Source organism: Ambystoma mexicanum, chromosome 1q (genome assembly GCF_040938575.1).
Source record: "Ambystoma mexicanum isolate Mex_15411 chromosome 1q, UKY_AmexF1_1, whole genome shotgun sequence".
Taxonomy (NCBI): domain Eukaryota; kingdom Metazoa; phylum Chordata; class Amphibia; order Caudata; family Ambystomatidae; genus Ambystoma; species Ambystoma mexicanum.
In genome coordinates, this window is record NC_090922.1 from 1,241,838,496 (window position 1) to 1,241,848,274 (window position 9,779).

Genomic DNA, 9,779 nt, shown 5'->3' on the forward strand with positions numbered 1-9,779 from the left:
TCGCTCGGGCGGGCTTCCGCTTACCCATTCCCCTTACCCCACCCATCAATCTTTCTTTCCAGCAGTCAGGGTCGCCCTCCCTCAGAGCCGAGATTCAGAAGTTACTGGATCGCAGGGTGGTGGAACCCGTTCCTCTAGGGGAGCAAGGGGAGGGCTTCTATTCCTGGCTGTTTACGGTGCCCAAACCCAACCAGGCTGGCCTGCGCACCATCCCAGCCCTTTCCCAGTTCAATCTCGCTCTACCCCAAGAGAAATTCAAGATGATCACACCCTGTCAAATCAAGTCCTCTTTACAGAAGGGTGATTGGCTCAGCATGGTGGACCTCCAGGATGCTTATATGCATATCCTGATCTGGAATCCGCATCGGAGATACCTACGGTTTTCTGTGGGGGAGGAGCACTTCCAGTTCCGAGTGCTCCCTTTTGGCCTCAGCGCGGCAGCGCGTGCCTTTACGAAGATGATGTCAGTTATCGCAGCTTTTCTTCGGCTACAGGGTATCCATGTTTATCCATATTTGGACAATTGGCTGCTGCGCAGTCCTTGTCCGCTGGAAGCCTCGAGCAATCTTCAGTCTCTCCTCCAGCTCCTGTTTTACCTTGGGCTATCGGTGAACTGGCGAAAATCTTCCATGATGGTCTCTCAGGACTTGACTTTCCTGGGTTTTCGTTGGAACACGATCGACTGCAGAGTTTACCTAACCGGGGACAAATTGGAGGATCTGTTGGCCACGTGTCAGATGTTTGCACAGTCGGAGAGCATGTCGGCCTGCTGGTTCCAGAGGCTTCTGGGCCTCATGCGTATTGCGTATTGGCTCTTCCCCTTGCTCGGCTCAAAACGTCCATCTGCAAGAACAAGCTGGTACGCTCCGAAGAAGATAAGGTGAAGGCCCCCAAAGGCACGCCCTCCTGCGGAGCGGGAGCCTCAGGTACTGGAACATCCAACAGACACACCATGTACAGAAGCCGGTCATGAAAAGCTCTGACAGAGCGGGGCTGGTCTTCGCTGTCCTGATCGCCCTGTACGTCGTCCGACAGGTCCGGATCAGGTTGAGTCACATCCGGCACCACAATCGCCTTGTCCACTGGGGACAACGGAGGCAGGGGTGGAAGAGTTGGGGGAGGCCCAGCGGGTAAGGGAGGCACCGGCAGAGGCACAGGAACCGCCGCCGGGACCGTTCGCGCAGCAGGCATATCTCCCTAAACAAGCCTCGAAAGTACTCCTTCATGGGGTCGGAACGCATCAGTTTTTGAAACTTTCCGAAAAAGGCATCCTATGCCGATGATTTAAGTGCAACAGGAGGAGGCCTCTCATGAGTGGAGTAATTCCAGGGGCGTAAGGGAGAGGGTTGCCAAGAGGGCCCTTCCCCACTGTTGTCTACATAAATGAAGGGCGCCGATGCCGCAGGAAGCGAGACATTGTGCGGTTGTTACGCTCACCTGGTTCGGCGTCGATCTGAACTGGCCAGCTGTTTCCACCAGTGAGATGCGTAGTGCCGAGATGATGGACTGGACTGGCCCACCCAGCTTTGTTTGTTTGACTCGTAGGAATATCCTTCTGTAATGGAGAAAAGGAATTACAACTACCTGTGGAGTTCGAGCGCTAACCACACCTTCCCCTCTCCCGTAGTTCTTCCCACGGGTCACTTTTGGATTCCCTCTATGCTCTCACCTGATGGTTTGGAAAGATGAGCTCTCCATCCTGCTTCGAGCGCAGGGGCGCGTAGATGACCAGTTTCTTCACTGGCTTGGAGGAGTTGGGGAGTTCCAGAACGGTATTGACTCAAAGAATGCCGGCAAGACGCCGTAAGTCTGTAGTTCGTAAGAGTTCAAAACACGTCTGACCTTCCCTCTGTCCAATTCCTTTTAGTTTGCTGTATTGCCCTTATGAAGAGTTCCACGTAGCAACCGGTAAGATGCAGGTAAGGGTTTTTATTATGCGGCTCAGTTCGATACAATGGTGTCAATGTATAACATGTGGCTTTTCCCCCCATTCAGGCGCTGATGTGGTATTAGGTCTTGGGGATTGATGCCTCCAGCGGTAAAACCAGGTAAGTCTATTGGGAAAAAATCAGTTTCCCCTTATTGCGCCTTGCTGTTCTGTTTCCCCATAGGGGCTGGGCACGGCGGAGATGCAGCGGAGGCTGCGCCGACCCGAAATGAGGTAAGTACCCCCTGTGGTAAATCAGGTAAGTCTTGGGGGGTAGCTTGTACAGTCTTAGAGTATCCCCTTGGCTCACCTTGCTGTTTTGTCTCCTTAGGTGTTGGAGAGCGGCCGCGAGATGGAGAAGAGCGTGATGGAATGCTGAAGTGCTGCAAGGCAGGTGAGTACAGCGTGGCGCTGCAGGATGCGAAGTAAGGCGTTTTTTAAAGACTTCTTCTCCAGCTCCGTGGCGTGATGGATCGGGATTCAGGTAAGGATTAAAGGTAAAACTCCTGTTCTGACCTTTCCTCCTTCTTTCTTCTTGTTTCCAGGAGCTCCGGACACGAGGCGGGCGTGGCTGAAGACTGGAAGCTGCTGCAGGCACGGTGAGCGTTACGCTGCTGGATGCAGAATAACGCGAAGCGTGTGCTGCTGTCCAGGCGTGGTTTAAATAGCCTTGGAAGTAGTCCCAGGTAAGTATTCTTCCACAGCCCCACCCGAGTAAAAAGTAGTCCCTTAGGTAAAATAGTCCCTCCTAAGCCTCATTTGGCTTGTAGCTTCTTGCAGCATGGTCTGCATCAGGTAAGTTTGTAGCATGGTCTGCATCAGGTAGGTTTTCTACTATGAGCCTGGCGCCCATGGCGCCAGGACTGACTGGGTGCAGTCCTGGCACCTATGGCGCCAGGCTCATAAGAATAAACAGCCCCTAGCTGGGGTTTTTGGGCTTGCTCCAAATGGCATGATGCCTGCTTCTGGGGTTGCTGGGCCTGGTCTGGTTTCCCGGGGGCAGGCATCATGACAGCGGTAGAGGCATCCGAGCTCTCCAGTCATAAACTGGATGAAACAGATGTGCACAAGGAAACCGATGTTCACCTGAAAAACCTCCCCCTACACCTAGGGCCGATGGCGTAGTTGTAAGGGATGTATCGAAAAGGGCCACCGTGGTCTTGGCAGGAATGGTCGCCATTTTGTCGGCACCTGAGGAGAACTGCGACACGTGTGGAAGTGAAGCAGGCGTCCCCATAGGTGGGTCAGGGTTTTTCATTTTAGCCTTAACACAAGGAACCCCGGTCGAACCGGTACTGTGTGGCCTTCAAAGTTTATGTGACATAGTAACAGCCAAACTAGTATTCAAAGGAAGGACCTCAGCACTGCCGGTAACGGAGGTATTACGGTCCAAAACCTCACTCTGACAGATCTGGGGTCTCCGCAAGAGCGGGAACGATGAGGAACACATTTCACCGACAAGACATTAACAGGCCTCTCAGAACTGTTGGTCACCTTAGCCTCTAAATGACGGGCCTCGGACCAGAGTCCGGTAAAAGCCTCTTCACGAGGGGCCTCGAACTTCCGTTCGGTGTCAACAACCTCAACCGAGGTCTCAGGGCATACCCCGGTGATTTTATGGGAAGCTCCAACCAAGGCGACCGCGAAGCAATTTCGGGTACCCGATGCCTCAGTAGAACTGGGTCACAAACAGCCCCAACAGGAGGGGCCTCGGAATGTAATCCGGTGTCAATAGGCCCCTTACGGAAGCCCTCTGAGAAATCTCCGGTACAATTCTTAGGCCTGGAAGGCACCTCAGGGCTAGCCACGGTAATGGAACTTCTGACGCTCCTCCCGGTCCGGGAAGATTCCGGGAAGGAGTCCCCTGGCTGGGGTGCCCTAAAAACTAAAGAACTCACTGGGCGTTTCTTTTTCTCGTCCATGAAAGTTTGAAAATGCGCCGGGGGAGTACTTTGAAACACCTCCTCCCACCGCTCCAAACGACGTTGAAGCACCCGGGCCGAAAGGGAGTCGCAATAAAAGCACGAGTCCCACTGGTGGTCCGGACCCAAACACTCTAAGCAAAGAGGATGGGGATCCGCCCTAGTGAAGAGTCGCTGACAAGAAGAACAATTTGGAAAGTCTAGCTGAAACAGCATAGACGGACTACCACGCGACCGCTAAGCCAGAGCAAGAGAGGAGGAACTGGAAGGAAAAAAATCTTCCGAAAATGCAAGTGTGTCCAGTCCCGAGCGAGCACAGAAACAGACTGATGGGTGACGCGCTGGGTGGAGATAAGAAGCCCGGGGTTACGGCCGCGTGCGGTACCCGCGTAAAAAGAGAGGAAGGACACATTTTTGAAAAATGTGATGCTTTTTTTTTTATTAAAACATTGTTTTATTAGTTTGGTTAACAAACTTTTACAACATCATAAAAGATATTCATGATCATTACTAATTTCATTATACGTAACATAAAAATAGTTTACATTCATAGTTTCAATTACATATAAAATTTAAGGTGTTACTTAAAGGAATAATGCATTTTTTTCTGTTTTCTTTTTTTACTTGTCTGAAAAATAGTTCATTAGTATAGGATAGTGGTTTTTTCTTTCTTGTCTAATTCCAAGACTAAACTCTCAAGAAATATACACAGTAAAACAATTACTTTAAATTAATATCCCCACATAAATTTCTTACAGCACCATTCTCTGGCTTCTTGTGTCATGCGTAGCACATTAGGACCAATGAGAGTATATCTCAGATCTTCAAAGTAATCACAGTACATGGTTAGATGTTTTAAATTTTCCATGCTGGTGTTCCCATCACAAAATCTACACCATGGAATCCGCCTCGTCGAGGAGTGCTCATTCCAGTTAACTGTTTTTTCAAAAGTGTGAAGTTGATTAAGCTTAAATCTCAAATATAAATCGCGATAGGATTTGGCCGGAAATTTTAACAGGTAAGCTCTATGATGTATTCTAACAGTAGCAAATTTGGCTGCTTCGGAATATACCTTTTTTGAATGCATATCATTCAGTGTGATTAGCCAATCATGCTCATATAATCGTTTCTTTACATAAGCCGAGCGATATTCAAGATCTATTGGTTTTAAGCCACATTCATCAAGTTTAGTAATCATCAGATTTGAGAATGTGACCAACAAGGTAGGGGCTTGATTCTTGAGCATAATTAAGAATTCCTCGTAGAGCGATTGGTGAGGTGGAAACAACATTTTTCCATAGTTTGTTAACTGTCGCCAGTGGAATCTCACTGATAGAGCTGAGATACCTAGCTCCTGTCCCAATATACAGTTTGGTTAAGAGTTTGATAATCTCAATGTGGATTTCCATAATTGACCTTGAATTTGGTCAAGAATTGCATCAATGTTACACAAGCATAGATCAAGTCCATATAATAAGATGGCTTCCACTTTCAGCATATAAAGTTGCAGGAGTGGTGCTATTCAGCATTTACAGTATTTCATGAATACAATCCACATCTGTGTCATCAAAACAGCTTTTTTTGCATTTAAGTTCAGTAGCCAGGTTTTTCTTGAGGGGGAATCTATCACATTGTAGCCCAAATATCTCATATTTAAGTTAATAGGCATGGGTATAGAGTTTATAGACCATTTCATTGTGGAAATGCTCTTTTTCATGTTTTTTAAGACGAAGATGCTTGATTTCTCCACATTACATGTTAAGTTGTGCTTGTATAAATATTCTGCAAATATTGCGAGCTTTTTTGTAAGCCATATGGTGTACGATCGAATATTAGCACATCTATAGTTCCCTTTCCTCCATACTTGTGGGACATCTCTCCGTCCTGTGGGACGGGACCGGAGCACTTTGTAAAAAGCATCCAAATGTTTCCAAAAATGTGTCCTTCCTCTCTTTCCTGCGTGGGGCCCGGCACGCGGCTGTAACCGCGCCCACCTTGGCTCCGCCCCGCGCATCGCCCCTCAGTCATTTTCTTTGCCAGGTCAGAGACCCATTACCAATAACAGAGGAACCTTATTAGAGGGGACGGCGGGCGGGTGTATGGAGGAAAGGGGACTATGGACTAGGAGTCAGGTGGTCACTACGGTGAGTAACCTGGTAATACTCCTACGTCCCGTCCCCTTTCCTCCATACTTGTGGGAGATTCCCAAGCACTCCTTACAGGAACTACGGGTGGATGGAAATACCCCTTACTGAAAAAGGTTCTTCAGCACAGCCTGACCAAACTGAGCATCAGCTCTAGAACTCATATCAAGGCAGTTATGCTTACAGAAAGCAGATGGAGAGGCCCAAGTAGCTGCCCTAGCGATGGACTCCCAGGGAACATACTTCTGAAAAGCAACCGAAGCTGCCTTGCCCCGCACCAGGTGTGCAGGAATACCTTTAGGAGGTTTCAGCTTTTGGATAGTGAAAGACTCCGTGATGCAGACGGCAATCCACCTAGACATAGTTGCCTTAGACGCCTGCTTGCCTTGAGGGTTGCCGAAAGTCACAAAAAGTTGAGAAGAACTTCTAAGCTCGGAAGTCCTATCCAGGTAGAACTTAAGAGCTCTTCGGACATCAAGACAGTGTAGAACCCTCTCCGCCTCAGAGGCGGGGTTCGGAAAAAAGACCGGTAGGCAGATCGATTGATTCAAATGGAATTCGGTCACTACCTTTGGCAGAAAAGCCGGATTAGTTCGAAGGACTACCTTTGTCCTTGTGAAAGACCAAGAAAGGATGCTCCACCGACAATGCCTGGAGCTCACTCACTCTCCTTGCCGATGTGACGGCAACCAAAAAGGACACTTTCCAAGACAAGTACTTAAGGTCCACAGTAGCCATTGGCTCAAATGGTTTATGGCACAGCGCCGTCAGGACAACATTCAGGTCCCATGGCGGGTGCGGATTACGAACTGGAGGGTAAAGGCGTGTTAAACCAGCAAAATGCCTCTTTACCACTGGGTTAGTCAGAGAAAACGAACACTGATCCGTAGAAAGATAAGAGGAGACCGCTGAAAGATAAGTCCTGCATAACAGAACATGAACCCCTGACTCTGCTAGGGAGGACACGAAGGACAACACCATGTCAACCATGGCCCCCCTTGGATCCAATTTCTTCTCTAGACACCAATGACAGAACCTGAGCCATTTACTCTTGTACTGAGATCTGGTCGAGGGTTTTCTGGCTGCCTGGATAATATGCATGTTATCCGCAGACAAATTCAGATGCTCTAAAGACCTGAACTCAAAAACCATGCCGCCAAGCTGAGCGATTGTGGGGACGGGTGCCACAGCTGCTGCTCCCCCTGGTGGAGAAGATCGGGAGTTACCGGTAACCTGATCGGCGGATAAACTGACAGGTGTTGGAGTTCTGAGAACCAAAACCTGGCCGCCACCACGGGGCTATCAGTAGAAGAGAACAGTTCACCGAGTTCTTCAACTTCCAAATTGCCTGGTGAACTAGAGGCAGAGGCGGGAAGGCGTAAGCTCTCATGTTGTGCCATGGAATCTCTAGAGCATCCCCCAGAGAGGAGGCTCTCAACCCCCCTCTGGTTACATACAGAGGAAGCTTCTTGTTCGCCGCCGTCACGAGGAGGTCCACCTGCGGTGCGCCCCAGCGCGAGAAAATCCCTGACAGGACCTCCGCCTTCAACTCCCACTCGTAGCTGACCACTGTCTGCTGGCTGAGGGCATCTGCTGTGACATTCAGCTGGCCCGGGATGTGCACTGCAAGCAGCCAGACACCATGAAGCACGGCCCACTCCCAAATCTGGATGGACAGGTCCACGAGGGGGGGGAGACTTCGTTCCCCCGTGCTTGCTGATGTAATACATTGACAACACATTGTCCGTTCTTATGCGGACCATTTTGTTGACAATGACCGGTCTGAACGCCCTGAACGCCAAGAAAATCGCCAGAAGCTCCAAATGATTTATGTGCAGGAGCCTGTCCTGAGGCGACCAGAGGTCCGAAACCTGAAGGAGATCTAACGTCGCACCCCACCCGAGGAGGGAGGAGTCTGTCGTGATTGTCACCATAGGGACCGGGTCCTGAAACCCCGCGCCCCCAGACAGATTGCTGAGAGATGACCACCAGTCCAGGTCCACTCTCATGGAATCCGGAATCATTATCCGCATGGAGTCTGGGTCCACTGCCTGACGCCATGAATTCCGAAGGGCCATCTGGGTCCGTCTCATTTTGAGAGGAGCAAGAGGAAGAGCCAGCACACACGAGGCCATGAGGCTCAGAAGCCTCCGGAACCACCAGGCCGACATACTCTCCAACAGCGCAAACATCTGACACGTGGCCAACAGATCTGCCATTCTGTCCCCAGTCAGGTATACTCTGCAGTCGATCGTGTTCCAACGAAAACCCAGAAAAATCAGGTCCTGAGAGACCGTCATGGAGGATTTCCGCCAGTTCACCGACAGCCCAAGATGGAACAGGAGCTGAAGGAGAGACTGGAGGTTGCCCGCTGCCGCAGCGGACAAGGGCTGCGTAAAAGCCAATCGTCCAAATAAGGATACACATGGATACCCTGAAGACGAAGATAGGCCGCAATCACCGACATCATCTTCGTGAAGACAAGCGGCGCCGAGCTGAGGCCAAAAGGAAGCACCCGAAACTGGAAGTGCTCCTCTCCCAAAGAGAAACGGAGGTACCTCCTGTGTGGAGCCCAAATCAGGATATGCATGTACGCGTCCTGAAGATCCACTATGCTGAGCCAGTCGCCCATCTGCAAAGAGGAGCGTATCTGGCTGGGCGTGATCATCTTGAATTTCTCTTGGGGTAGAAAGAGGTTGAACTGGGAAAGGTCTAGGATGGTGCGCAGGCCAGCCTGGTTGGGTTTGGGCACCGTAAACAGCCGGGAATAGAAGCCCTCTCCACGCTCCCCAAAGGGAACGGGTTCCACAGCCCTGAGGTCCAGGAGTTTCTGAACCTCGGCGTTGAGGGAGGGCGAACCCAACGGCTGAAAAGGAGGGTTGAGGGGTGGGGTAGGGGGTAAAGGTAAGCGGGAGCCCGCCCAAGCGACTGACAAGACCCATCTGTCTTCTTTGATGGTCTGCCACGCCTCCCAATGAGACGCAATGCACCCTCCCACCGGGGTCTCATGCGAGCGCGGAAAACCCTCATTTGGCAGGTTTATCGGTGGCGGTGCCACCTGAACCTGATGAGGAGGTTGAGGAGCGGGAGAAATACCACGTACGCTGTTGTCTGAGGCGGTTATTCCCCGCAGGAGTATCCACTCTGCGATTTTTGCAGTCGAGGAATCCCCTAAAACCAGAGGAAGGTCGCCCTTGCGATAACGGCCTTTGAGTCTTGAAGGGAGGTTTAACCAGAACAGACAATGATTTAGCCGTCTGAGTGCTATCCTTGGTTTTGGTGAGCTCTACAGCAGTAGAAGAATGAAAAAGCTCCTTACCATCGAATGGAAGGTCCAAAAGTTTGTCTTGCACTTCGTTCGAAAACTTAGTGGCATGCAACCACGCTTGCCTCGAGGTATCAACCCCGAGCATCATGCCCCGAGCCGAGGTGTCTACGTGATGAGCCGCAGCCTCCAGGAGATCCTGGGCCAAGACCTTGGCATCGGAAAGGCCACCTCTGAAGTCTTCCAACTTCTCGATCGGAATGTGTTCCTCAAACTCCGACAGACCTTTCCACATCCGCATGTTAGCTCCCGCCAAAATCAATTCGGCATTGGCCTGCCTGAGCTGCAAGGCCGAATTGGCAAAGATCTTCCTCCCTAGGGAGTCCAGGAGCTTGTTCTCCTTTCCCAAGACCTGAGTAGCTGTTGCGGAAGAGGATGCTGCAGGTCTGGACTGCAACGTGGCCGCAGCCACCACTGTGGAGGAGGGAGGTGGACAAGACGACAAGGCCACTTCCTCTGAA